A 12,221-nucleotide genomic window follows, 5' to 3' on the forward strand; every position below is an offset into this window, starting at 1 on the left:
TGCGCAGAATTCACTTTATAAATCCCAGTCAGCGGAAGATTGTGCGCACATGCGTCTCCACCCTGAAATAACCATATATGGAGCTTACAACGCCTAGTTTTACTATGCATATCCTCATCTGCATATCATTTGCATATGATTATTCATCCACGTGATAACGTTTAACGGTACAAGACACATTACATTAATAAAAGTCATGTATTTGCCTATCCTTGTCTTGTTTTTGAATACATAAATCAAATAGTGTAAAATACATTTAATCTTTTCCACTGGCCGAATAGTATTTTTGATTGATTTATATTTTTAATGGAAACAGATAGGCCTTGGGCATTATTTGCACGAAACTATTTTCTCAGACAATCTGGTATTATCATGATAAGCAATTATCTCTGTGGTTAAAACATTTAAACACAGCACGCTACAGGAAACGTGTTCAAAAACATCGCATCCACAACAAATATTTCTATTGATTGAATTTGAATATAAAAAATGTTGTAACTTCTCAGTAATGATTTCATGTTTAAGTGTTCTCTATTAATTTGAATGGCATATTTAATCTAAATGTTTATATCATAAGTAAAACATAGTTTATATCAGAAGTATTTTATTTATTTAAACTGTTATTTGCATCAGTTTCACTAAACGGCCCAACGCGCTCGCTGGCGCGGACATTTAAGAAGGGATGGATATTTGCTTCAAGTGACAGGTTGGTGAGCGAAATTATATTTGTATTATCTTGTATTTCTTTAGATTTTCTGTCTAAAAGTGATCTTCTGCAAGACACCAGTGCAGAGCTATAATGAAATAGAGTCCAAATTTTATTAAAATCAATGAATCCATCAAACTCCATCATAATCATATCATAATGATAATTCGGGTTGATGCAATTTGATTTATTGGGTGATGTAATAGGATAATTTAGAAGTTTTTCATTTTAAATAGTTATTGCTATTTGGGCCAGTTGGTGTCGCCAAAACACATACTCTTCTAAAAGAGTGCGTACGCACGGTCAAGAGCATCCTTACGGTGCGCACTTATCTACGCCTAGTTTATTTTTTATAAATCCCGATATGTGCGTGGAAAAATGCGTACGCATATTTCTATGCCCATTTTGTGCGTACGCAACGTTTATACATCAGGCCCCAGGACTGGAGAACGCCTGACAGTGGGATGTTGAGACTTCTTCTTCTGGTTGAGAAAAAGCTACACCACATCAGTGATCACATCTTCTGTTCTTTAACTGAACAAACTATTTAGACAAGGAAGAAGAACACGATAGAGACATACAGGGAAGAGCAAGAAACCAGTTTAGCTGTGATAATGAATCATTATTTTCCAACACAATATCAAATCTGTTTTCTGTAGGTGACTGAATATGATTATCTGGCACTCGTTTTGTGGCTTCAGCAGCTGTGAATGGATTCATATGATGTTAATGTATTTTTGAAGACACATTTTTATTTATCTTGAATCTCATTTGTCTTTATGCTACTTTATCAACTTTATGCTTTGTTCTCCAATAAAGTGTTGTTTAATAAAGTATAGTGACTATTGTGTATTGAAAGTGGTGTTTGGTACAGTAAATATACATTTTTATTTGAGAAATTTTAATTTCTTATTTCTTTAAAAATAACTACATATAATTAATAACTTATAAATAATTACATATAATTAATGACCATGATTCTTTTACTTGGGACATAAAAATTTAGATCTGGTTAACCCTTGTATGGTGTTCGGGTCTGTTGGACCCTTTTTCATTTTTTATCAAAAGAAAAATGATACAATTAATTATTTTTTCAAACTGAGACTCATTGGCCTTGGCTCATTTTCTGTGAGGAATATATCAGAACACATTTTCAATGACCACACACTGTACACCCCCCCTACACATTTATATTACACACAGGATGTTCGGGTCCACTGGACCCGGGGCTAATAAAAGTGTAGAAATTGTAGGTCCTGTGTACCTTTACTCTGTCCTCCTCCTGTCAGGGCCTGCTGTTAGTGTGTGTATGTTCTTGTATATGGTTTATGAGGACACAAATGTGTATAATGACATGGGTATTACAACGTAAATATGGTTTATGACGACATCTGTGTCCTCATACTAAAACATACTAAATGGTGTTTTTTGAAATTCAAAAAATGGCAAAAAGTTTTCTGTGATTGGTAGGTTTAGGGGTAGGGTTAGTGTAGGGGGATAGATTATACAGTTTGTACATTAGAAAAACCATTATGCCTATGGAGAGTGACCGTACACCACATATCCAAGTGAGTGTGTGCGTGCGTGTGTGTGTGTGTGTGTGTGTGTGTGTGTGTGTGTGTGTGTTGTGGGTGTGTGCATGAGTGTGTGTGAGCGTGCGTGTGAGAGATTGTGTGTAAGGGTGAAAGAGTGCAAGAGTGAGTTTTGTGTTTCTTCTCCTGCCATTCCCACACGAGGTTGCAATTCTTAAATGTGATCTAATAAAGGTAAAGAGAAAATATTAACCATATATGCTGTTTATATTGCTTGTAATTGGGATGAAGTAAACATCTGTTGAGTATTTTAACATAACATTTTTGATTGTGTTGAATTAAAAACCCCAAAATGCAGCGGGTCCACCAGACCCACGAACACTGGCTGAGTAACAAAAATATGAACACCACACAAGGGTTAATGATATTTGGGACAACAATGCAACAAAAGTTGCACATACATGCATGTATGCCAGTTTGCAGTGAAATAAAAGGAAGCTATGTGAATAACAAGAGGCTGCAGTGGGCTATCTTGCTATAAATACTTAAAGCTTAATTGAAGATGATCCATGTTGATCATTCTAGTATACTCTATATAGTATACTCTATATATCACTGATGTCAGGAATATAAGCAGCAAGAGGCGGTGAAAAGGAAATGTTGGCACTGTTTTTTTGTTGTTTTACTGAATGGTGCATTATCCTTGTGTAATAGTTATAGTATGTGTAGATCTGTGTAGATTATACTGTCCTTCCACCCCCAGGGCCCCAGCAATGGCCCCCAGAAGAGCAAACAAATGCACATTTCAAATGGCTGTAACTCAAAGTCCGGTTAGTGTATCAAAGAGAAAATTGGCTGGACAACTGCTTATACTATGTTTAATAAATAATGTTGGCCACAGTTTTCAGACATATATGGAAAGCTGGCATAAAGGTTATTTTTATAGTGCTCACAGTAAAATATCAAATTTCAGCCTGTCCCTCATATATGTCATAAAGGTTTGCACAATAAACAAATTTAGATATCCAGTTGTCCATTAAATATATTATTTATTTAACATTTATTGTTTTATTACTAAACGTTTTAAACTACATTACCCACATATCTCTGTCATTCTATCAGTGGAACAGGAAGCATTGTATTGTAGTTCATTGAAATGTGCAGACATGCTTAGGGTTAGGGTTAGGATCTCGGTAAAGGAGTAATTTCTCACAACATAGAGACACTTTATAGTTAGCTTAATGTATAACTAACGTAATAATAACACCAAAACATACTTTGTAACATGAACCGCCGTTTTATATGGGTTAAACGATTGTCCAATCACAGCGAGTTCTGCGATAAAGTCACAGCCAATACAAACCCAGCTGAACAGATGCGTCACACTTACATGCCCATTTATGGTAAACGATGACAGATCTCTTCTGGTTCCGGCTGCAGGGATAGATACCTTAAATATTTTATATTTAGGCTGTTAAACATGCATTCCTTCTAATTAAATTATAAAACTCATATTTAAAAACAAAAGACTCCTTTGTGTGGTTACCATCCAAAAACGAGTTCACATGATCAATGACACAAATTTGCTTACGGTACGTTCACACGGGTCATCAGCGTCAACGCTTGACGGAAGGCGTGGCTGAAGTTTGGCACTGACGCCATGGTCATAGCAGCGTCAGCCAATGAAATTAGACAGGAACTCAACAACAAGCTTCATTGTCATTCAATGGTCATAAAGGACCGGGTGATTACTCACCGCAATAATTAGTTTCTCCTCCATTTTAAAATTTATCCTCAGTTTGCTGCTCTTGAACAGGATGAACGTGATTGGCTGCCGCCTGGCTACTGTATTTGCATAGAGCGATCTGATTGGCTGACGCTTCCGTCGGCGGCGCTTCACTGGCGTTGCTCGCGGCAGAAGTTGAAAAATTCTCAACTTCTGCCGCGAGCAACGCCAGTGAAGCGCCGCCGACGGATCCACAATTCTTTTCGGCAACGCTTGACGTCACCCATTCAAAGTCAATAGGCTTGTTTGAGATGAGCAAAATCTGCGCAGAATCGATCACCGGTGATCAGCGCGAGATGCATGCCGGTTAGAAATGTGTCCGAGTGCGGTCCGCCTTGCTCTGATGTCATGCTGACGTATGTCAAAAATCTCTCGCGATCGCAAGGCGGATGTGTCGGATTCTGCAGCCGAGCGCAGTTGCTCTCCACTGACTGCGCTGATCAAAAGCATGATGGGAAACGACTTGCTGACGACACAGCTTAATGCTCATTGGTTTAAACAACTGTGATGTATTGTTCTCTTTTAAAATGTTTGAATTTAAAACTCTAATATCATGTTTTATGTGTATATTTTATGTGTGAATATTCCCAAACTATCTGACAGTGCGATCTCTTTGGGTTATGCAATTTAATTTTTATAAAAAAATAAAATAAATAAAAACACATATGTCTGTATTAAAGAAAAAAATATTGATAAACATGTATTTGGAATGGAATTAAATAACAAGTACTTTGGGTGTCTTGTTCATTTTATTTATTTTAATATAAAAGCAACAGAACTTAAATTACATCCAGTTTATTAGCAACACCGTGCACGAGCGTGAATATCGTGAATCCCGCGATATCCATCTTTGATCTCACAGGTGTCAGATCCATTGCGAGAAGAGAGAACTGTCCGTCTTGCCTGCGCTTTTTTCACTCCTCCCCTCACTGCAGCCGCCTACTCTCGCACACATTTCAGGCGAGGCTAGGCGCATCTCAAACAAGCCTAATGGGAAGCGTTGACGCTGACGACCCGTGTGAACGTACCGTTAGACTGATGCAGAAATACATTTGAAAGGGAAACTTTTTTCTAAGCAATGTCCTACAGCAGGGGTAGTTTTGCAGTATTTTAATTAAAAATAATTACATGTACTAAAGTGCTTCTAACATGTACAGTGTATGTATAGTATATTAAAGGTATATCAGTTATATTCAAATAAATGTAGCAAAAGCACAATGAATGGACACCATTTTGAAAGCTTATTCCAATATTTAATGTCAAACTGTTTAAAGACAAATGTAGTGCCAAAACTACTGCACAACAGTATAAAAATCAGTTAATTAAAAATTTCCAGATACAGGAGCAATCTATTATAGTGACACATACATTAACGTTAAAAAATTGCTATGATGAAGTTATATATTTACAAACCAAGAGATGAGATTCAACTTTGTTATGTGAACATACATTTGTTTCTTCGCTTTAAAGAACAAATAGGCAAAAACATAAGCACAACATTGTACATTCTCAACTTTCATTCTATATCCTTGTGATTATTGGTCACTTTTATTGTAACTATGCAATGAATATGTCCTTTAGCAAAACACCTGATGAGCACTGACACTTTTTTGAAAAAGGCATTAGGCAGACATCAAGTACAGTTTATGAAGCTGAAAAGAGAAAACAAAATGCTTTAACAATATGGAAAAAGATAAATCACTATTTTCAATATTGGTTCTGCATATCAAAGAGATCCTGAGGAGGAGTGGGACTCCACATGAAGACTTTCAGAAACTGTGACAGAGCAAAGGGTGCACCTCGCTGGACACATCCTACACATGCCCAAACAACACCACCCAAACACAGTGATGAAGTGGACACCACCAGGAGGATGCAGGAGACAGGGAAGACCAAGGAAGACATGGAGACAGATGTTTCACGAAGACCTGAAGACTGTCAGTGTCCCATGGGAAGATGTGAAGAACTTGGCCACGGATTGAATACGTTGGAGGACACTTGTTTGCCCAATGTGCCCAGCACAGCACTTGATGACGTTGTGAGTTTATCCATAACTGTGGGATATTTTTCTGTGAAGAGTGTTGCATAATTAAATGTTAAAAGCATTTTTATGTATTAAGTTCACTGAAATGTGGGCATTTCTATGAATAAAAGTATGTCTTTAATAGCAAGCAATAATCATGAAAATGATTTACATGCAAACGGGACAGTTATCAGCAGTGTAACTGATCTGATTATGACAAAATAATCGAGTATCTGATGTCATGTGACAAGTCAGATAAGCTTTTCCACTCTTGCAAACAGAGGTAGGTTATGAGGTGTGGAGAGACATCATGTATCACTGGAACATAAACAGACGGGGACCAATTTGCAATTAATATAAACTTTCTGACAGTGTGTGTGACATCCGACAACTTTCCAAGAAGTGGCGCAACTGATTTACAAATATCGCGATAAATATGTACAGGAATTGAGGCAGTAGCCAATGACAGCACTAGGAGTAAAAGCTGCAGGATTGTGTACGAGTATACAAATATGTACGAGTATCGTACGAATTTGACAACTTGTTAAATCTTGTGAATTATTAAGACTTTCAGTCTATGTTTGTACTGATTGGGCTATGGGTTTTGTGAGAAAAGTTTTAAGAAACAACAAATGCTTGATAAAATGTTTGATTTAGGGTTAAAACCAACACATACATACCATTGCGAATATTTGCCTTTGCAGCTGTCAATCCGTTTACTTCTCCTCCAACAATAATGGGCTGACTGAGTCCGAAAGGCCCTTTTGGTCTTTTCAGCTGAAAAAAGAGAAAAGAAAATATCATTATGTATAATATATAGGATTATTTAAAGGAAAAAGTACTGATATACCTTACAAATATTGGATGTTACATTATAAAGCCTTACAAGCATGGCAAGTGTTGTGGTTAATATGCATTTACAACAAATATCACTTATATATAAATACTGAGGTAAAAGCATGGTAAGTTTTGTGATTACTGTCCTTTACTAAATCAATCACAGTAAAACTATGGTTACTGTGGTAAAAGCATGGTAAGTGTTGTGGTTACTGTGGTAAAAGTATGGTAAGTGTTGTGGTTACTGTGCATTTACAATAAGTACCACATTAAAACTACAAATAGTGTGGTAAAAGCATGGCAAGTTTTGTGATTACTGTCTTTTTACTACACTTATCACAGTAAAACTAATGTTACTGTGGTAAAAGCATGGTAAGTGTTGTTTTTACTGTGCTTCTACTACAAATACAACTTTGGAACTAATTGTACTATTTTTAATCTGATATGATTATCTCTAGGCCTATAGCACGTCACGTGACAGGCAGTGTTAATCACCCTGTTTTGAATTAGAAAGCAATGAAACGCAAAGTCTCCGTGGAGATGGCAGATATAATGGCAGATTAATATCGACAAACAGAAAAGACATTATATCACACATTATTAGGACAGCGTATTTAGGTATTTACTTACCAACATCTGACACACGTGAACTGATGCCAAATATCGCGATGTGTTCGGAACGAGACTTCTTCAGCGCGATTTCCTACTGATAAAATATAATTTTAAAAATATCAATAAACAGCTAAACATGACTATAAATGATAGAAGAAATTATAAAAATATAGCTTTCTGCACCAAATGTGCAGAAAGCTATATTTTTTATAATTTCTTCTATTATTTATAGTCATAAGAAATGGCCACCTTACAAATCTAAAGTTTCTAAACACAACTTATTGTCCTGACTCAACAGTTTTTAATCAAACCTCCGATAAAAATACGTTATCCAGCTTCTTAAAGCAGTGTCCTACCTATGACAAGAAAACGCTAAAACGTACTCGGTTACTAATGTAACCTCGGTTCTCTCTAGAAGAGGGAACGAGTATTGCGTAAGTAGCTTACGCATCGGGAAAGTCTTCTTTCTTCGAGATCTGAAGCCAAAAAATTATCCTTAATTTTGTATTCATTGTCAACGCAGTGCAGCAGCCGACAGACCTAGGCAGGCTAAATAAGCGTGCTCATTGGCTGCTCGGCTGCAACTGCTTAAGCCTATCGGTGAGCGCTCTGAACGCGGCAACCAATGAGGGCGCTTCGCGCCCTCCACACCCTTCTAACCGTCAGAATGGGCGTGGCCAGCGTGTATATATTCAGCGCTCACAGGCTAAAATTCTGGTTTTCGCAGTCTGAAGCGCAAAAGCTCGTGGCGCGACACGGCAGGTTACGCAATACTCGTTCCCTCTTCTAGAGAGAACCGAGGTTACATTAGTAACCGAGTACGTTCTCTTACGAGAGGTTCTCTCGTATTGCGTAAGTAGCTTACGCATCGGGAACCCTTTGTCAACGCCGTGTGCGCCGAGCATCCAGCCCATGAATCCCAGGGGAACCGGGGAAAACACTCTGCTGGGAAATGTGGCCGGTCGGAGAGACGGGCCAGCGCAGTACATGCACTTCATGCAGCATATGAAATAGAGCGGCGCGGCCGGTCTATAAACATAACAGTACAAACAGTAGGGCCGGCGGAGCGAGCCCATACAGTACATAAGCACTCATAAGGGTAGGAGAAAACGACATAGTCGGTCTCACATGAAGAGAAAAATTCCCGCGCGGCAGAGAATAATGCGGGCGGCCAGCAGCGCGGGCCAGCACCGATAACAGCGCGTAACGGGAAATAAGAAACAGAACGGATCAGCCGGTCTGAGTCAAACACTTCACCCTGAGTAGTTACCAGAATAGCGCCAGCATATGAACGTAGTCTGCACACGGGAGCTGGGCAGAGCATACATGTCACTTATACTGACAATATTTTTGCCTGTAGGGCAGGAACTTCCAGGTTATAAAACCTCACGAATGTTGACGGGGAGGCCCAGCTCGCCGCCATACAAATGTCGTGGATAGAAATTCCGCTGGACCAGGCCCACGACGAGGCCATGCCTCTAGTGGAATGGGCTCTGATGCCCAGAGGGCACTGCAGGTGTTTGGAGGCATAAGCTGCTGCTATCGCATCCACTATCCACCTGGACAAGCTCTGCTTCGAGGCGGCAAGACCTTTGGTGCGTCCGCCGAAGGAAACAAAGAGCTGCTTTGAACGCCTGAAAGCGGCGGAGCACGTGATGTAAACTCTCAGCGCCCGGACAGGGCATAGGAGGTTATCACTGTCCCCACTATCGGATGCTGGCAGAGCCGAGAGGGAAATAACTTGTGCCCTAAACAGGGTTCCAATCGCTTTGGGGATGTAACCGTGCCTCGGTCGGAGAATGACTTTCGAGTCATTCGGCCCGAACTCGAGACATGCAGGGCTAACAGATAGCGCGTGCAAATCACCCACTCGTTTGACTGAAGACAGAGCTATCAGAAAAACGGTTTTAAGCGACAGATACTTTAAATCCGCGGATTCAAGCGGTTCAAAGGGAAAAGCCTTTAGGGCCGCCAGGACCAAGGACAGATCCCACGAGGGAACCGAGGGGGGCCGCGGGGGATTCATCCGTCTAGCTCCTCTGAGGAAGCGGATAATGAGCTCATTCCTTCCCATTTCCCGGCCGCGCGTCGTCTCAGCGAACGCTGTAATAGCGGCTACATATACTTTGAGCGTGGAAGGGGATCTGCCCTTTTCCAACAGCTCTTGTAAGAAGGAGAGCACCCGCGGGACCCCGCATGCGCGCGGATCCAGGTTTTGAGTAGCGCACCATTTAGAAAACACCGACCATTTAGACGCATAGAGCCGTCTCGTGGAGGGGGCTCTCGACTGTGTGATCGTGTTCACGACCCCTTCTGACAGGTCAACGGGTATCCGTTGATCACCCATGCATGCAGCGACCAGCGCTCTGGATGGGGATGCCAGATCGATCCAGCGGCTTGGGAGAGGAGATCCTTTCTCACCGGGATCGGCCACGGGGGTGAGTGCGACAGCCTCACTAGCTCTGGGTACCAAGTTTGGTTTTCCCATCGCGGGGCTATAAGCAGCACTGAGTGGTGCGTTTCTCTGATCCTCGAAATGACCTGTGGCAACAGGGAGATCGGAGGAAAAGCATACAGCGGGAGGCTGGGCCATGTCTGGGACAGCGCGTCCTCGCTCTTCAAATTAAAACTTCAGGCATTGAGCATTGTCTTTCGACGCAAAGAGGTCGATTTCCGCTCTGCCGAATAGGCGCCAGAGAAACTGGACTGTCTGGAGGTGCAGAGACCATTCTCCCGGGGGAATGTTGTCCCTGGACAGTCTGTCTGGACCGACATTCAGGTGGCCCGGTACGTGCGCGGCTTTCAGCGAGCGGTAAGCCCACACGAGAAGGCGTTCTGTCAGCCTGCACAGATTCCTGGATCTGACACCGCCCTGTCGGTTCACATAGGATACCACGGACATGTTGTCCGAGCGGACTAGCACATGGTGATCCCGTATGAATGGGAGGAAGCGCCTGAGCGCGTTCTCGACCGCTATCATCTCCAAACAGTTTATGTGGAGGCATTTTTCCCGGTCTGACCATAGGCCAAAAGCCGGTTTGCCCTCGAACAGAGCGCCCCAGCCTGAGGTGGAAGCGTCCGTCGAGATAATTTTGCGGTGTGAGATAGCTCCCATTGTCACTCCCCGCTGGTACCAGTCGACCGCTAACCAGGGCTTCAGAGCTGAAACGCAGCTCTGAGTCACTCTGATGCGAATACCGCCGGAAGCCCATGCTCTGTGAGGCACTCGGGCATTCAGCCAGCGTTGTAGCGGGCGCATTCGTAAAAGACCCAGCCGAAGCACTGCTGCGGCTGAGGCCATACAACCCAGTAGCCTCTGAAATGTTTTGAGAGGTACGGTGCTGCCCGGCCGGAGGGACGCGGCCAGGCGTCGAATGCAGCGCGCGCGCTGTGTCGACAGGTGGGCCGTGTACTGATATACCTGACCGTCGAAGGCGAATCTCAAGAATGGCCTGTGACGGGGTATTATCAGGATCTGAAAAGCACGCGTCTTTTAGATCGAGAGATATAAACCAGTCCCTCGGGCGAATTTGCGCGAGAATTTGTCTGGTTGAGAGCATTTTGAACGGTCTTCTCATAAGAGCCTCGTTCAAACGTCTCAGATCCAAAATTGGTCTGAGTGCTCCGTCCTTCTTGGGAACGAGGAAATAACGGCTGTAAAAGCCCGACTCGCTCATGGAAGGGGAAACCGGTTCCATAGCCCTTTTGCACAGAAGTGTAGCTATTTCTGCTCGAAGTAGATGTGCTACTTCCCCATTCACTCTGGTCTCGATACGCGCTTGAAAGCGCGGAGGGCGGCGAGCGAACTGCAGAGTATAGCCCTGTTTTACTGTGCTTAGCACCCGTTCTGATGCGCCTGGAATAGTTTCCCACGCTTTTGCGTGTGCAGCCAGGGGCAGAATGGCCTCCGGGCTCCGATCGCCGCGCATCGCGGGCTCGAGAGCTCGAAACGGAGGGGCGGGCGCGGCGCGCGCGCTCTTGGTGCTTAGATACGGCAGATCGCACGCAGCGATAGCTGGCCGTTTTACACACAGTGTCCCGGTGGCTTTAGACGGGGAACATAAAGTGTGAGGCGCGACGCGCGATGGCGGCGTCGGGGCGAAAATGTTCGTTAGTATGTGTGAGCGCTCGAGGGCGGGCACAGGAGTTACATTCAGGGGCGGGCGCGGCGCGCGCGCTCTTGGTGGTTAGATACGGCGGATCGCACGTAGCGATAGCTGGCCGTTTTACACACAGTGTCCCGGTGGCTTTGAACGGGGAACATATAGTGTGAGGCGCGAAAATGTATGTGTGAGCGCTCGAGGGCGGGCACAGGACTCACATTTAAAACATGACCGGTCGTGCGAGGCCGTGTGACAGAGCGGGCAGTGAGTAGGTGTGGGCACGGAGAAGTGGACACGTGACCTACTTTTAACACTAAAGCGGCTTTTGCCTGCTTCATGAGAGTGGGCTCTGTGAGAGACACGGGATGTATAGTGCTTGTGTACAGGGGTGAGCACAGAACGTGGGCACATTCACTGTACTAGAAACACATACGGCGTCAGCCGTGCAACCAGACATTATGCTCTTTTGACATTTTTCTGGGTTGCCGTGAGAACGGCGGATGCGCGCAGGCGAGCGGGTAGATACCGGCTCGTTGACTGCGGGGTAAACAGCTGCAGTAGCCGTGGCAACGGGGACTGACAGAGCGTTAAGCTTCGACGGTGGTCCAGCCGCAGGGCTGCG

At 43.2% G+C, this 12,221-nt stretch overlaps 1 long non-coding RNA gene across 1 annotated transcript; it reads right to left on the reverse strand.

Annotated features, from left to right (window-relative positions):
• Nucleotides 1–5,255: 5,255 nt before the first annotated feature.
• LOC311093686 lies at nucleotides 5,256–7,627 on the reverse strand. Its single transcript, XR_014608469.1, has 3 exons — nucleotides 7,515–7,627; nucleotides 6,728–6,824; nucleotides 5,256–6,093 (listed from the first exon to the last, which is right to left on the reverse strand). It is a non-coding gene; the product is annotated as an uncharacterized lncRNA (long non-coding RNA).
• Nucleotides 7,628–12,221: the final 4,594 nt, after the last annotated feature.

This window comes from Abramis brama, assembly GCF_963993115.1.
Source record: "Abramis brama genome assembly, chromosome: 12".
NCBI classification, from domain to species: Eukaryota; Metazoa; Chordata; class Actinopteri; order Cypriniformes; family Leuciscidae; genus Abramis; species Abramis brama.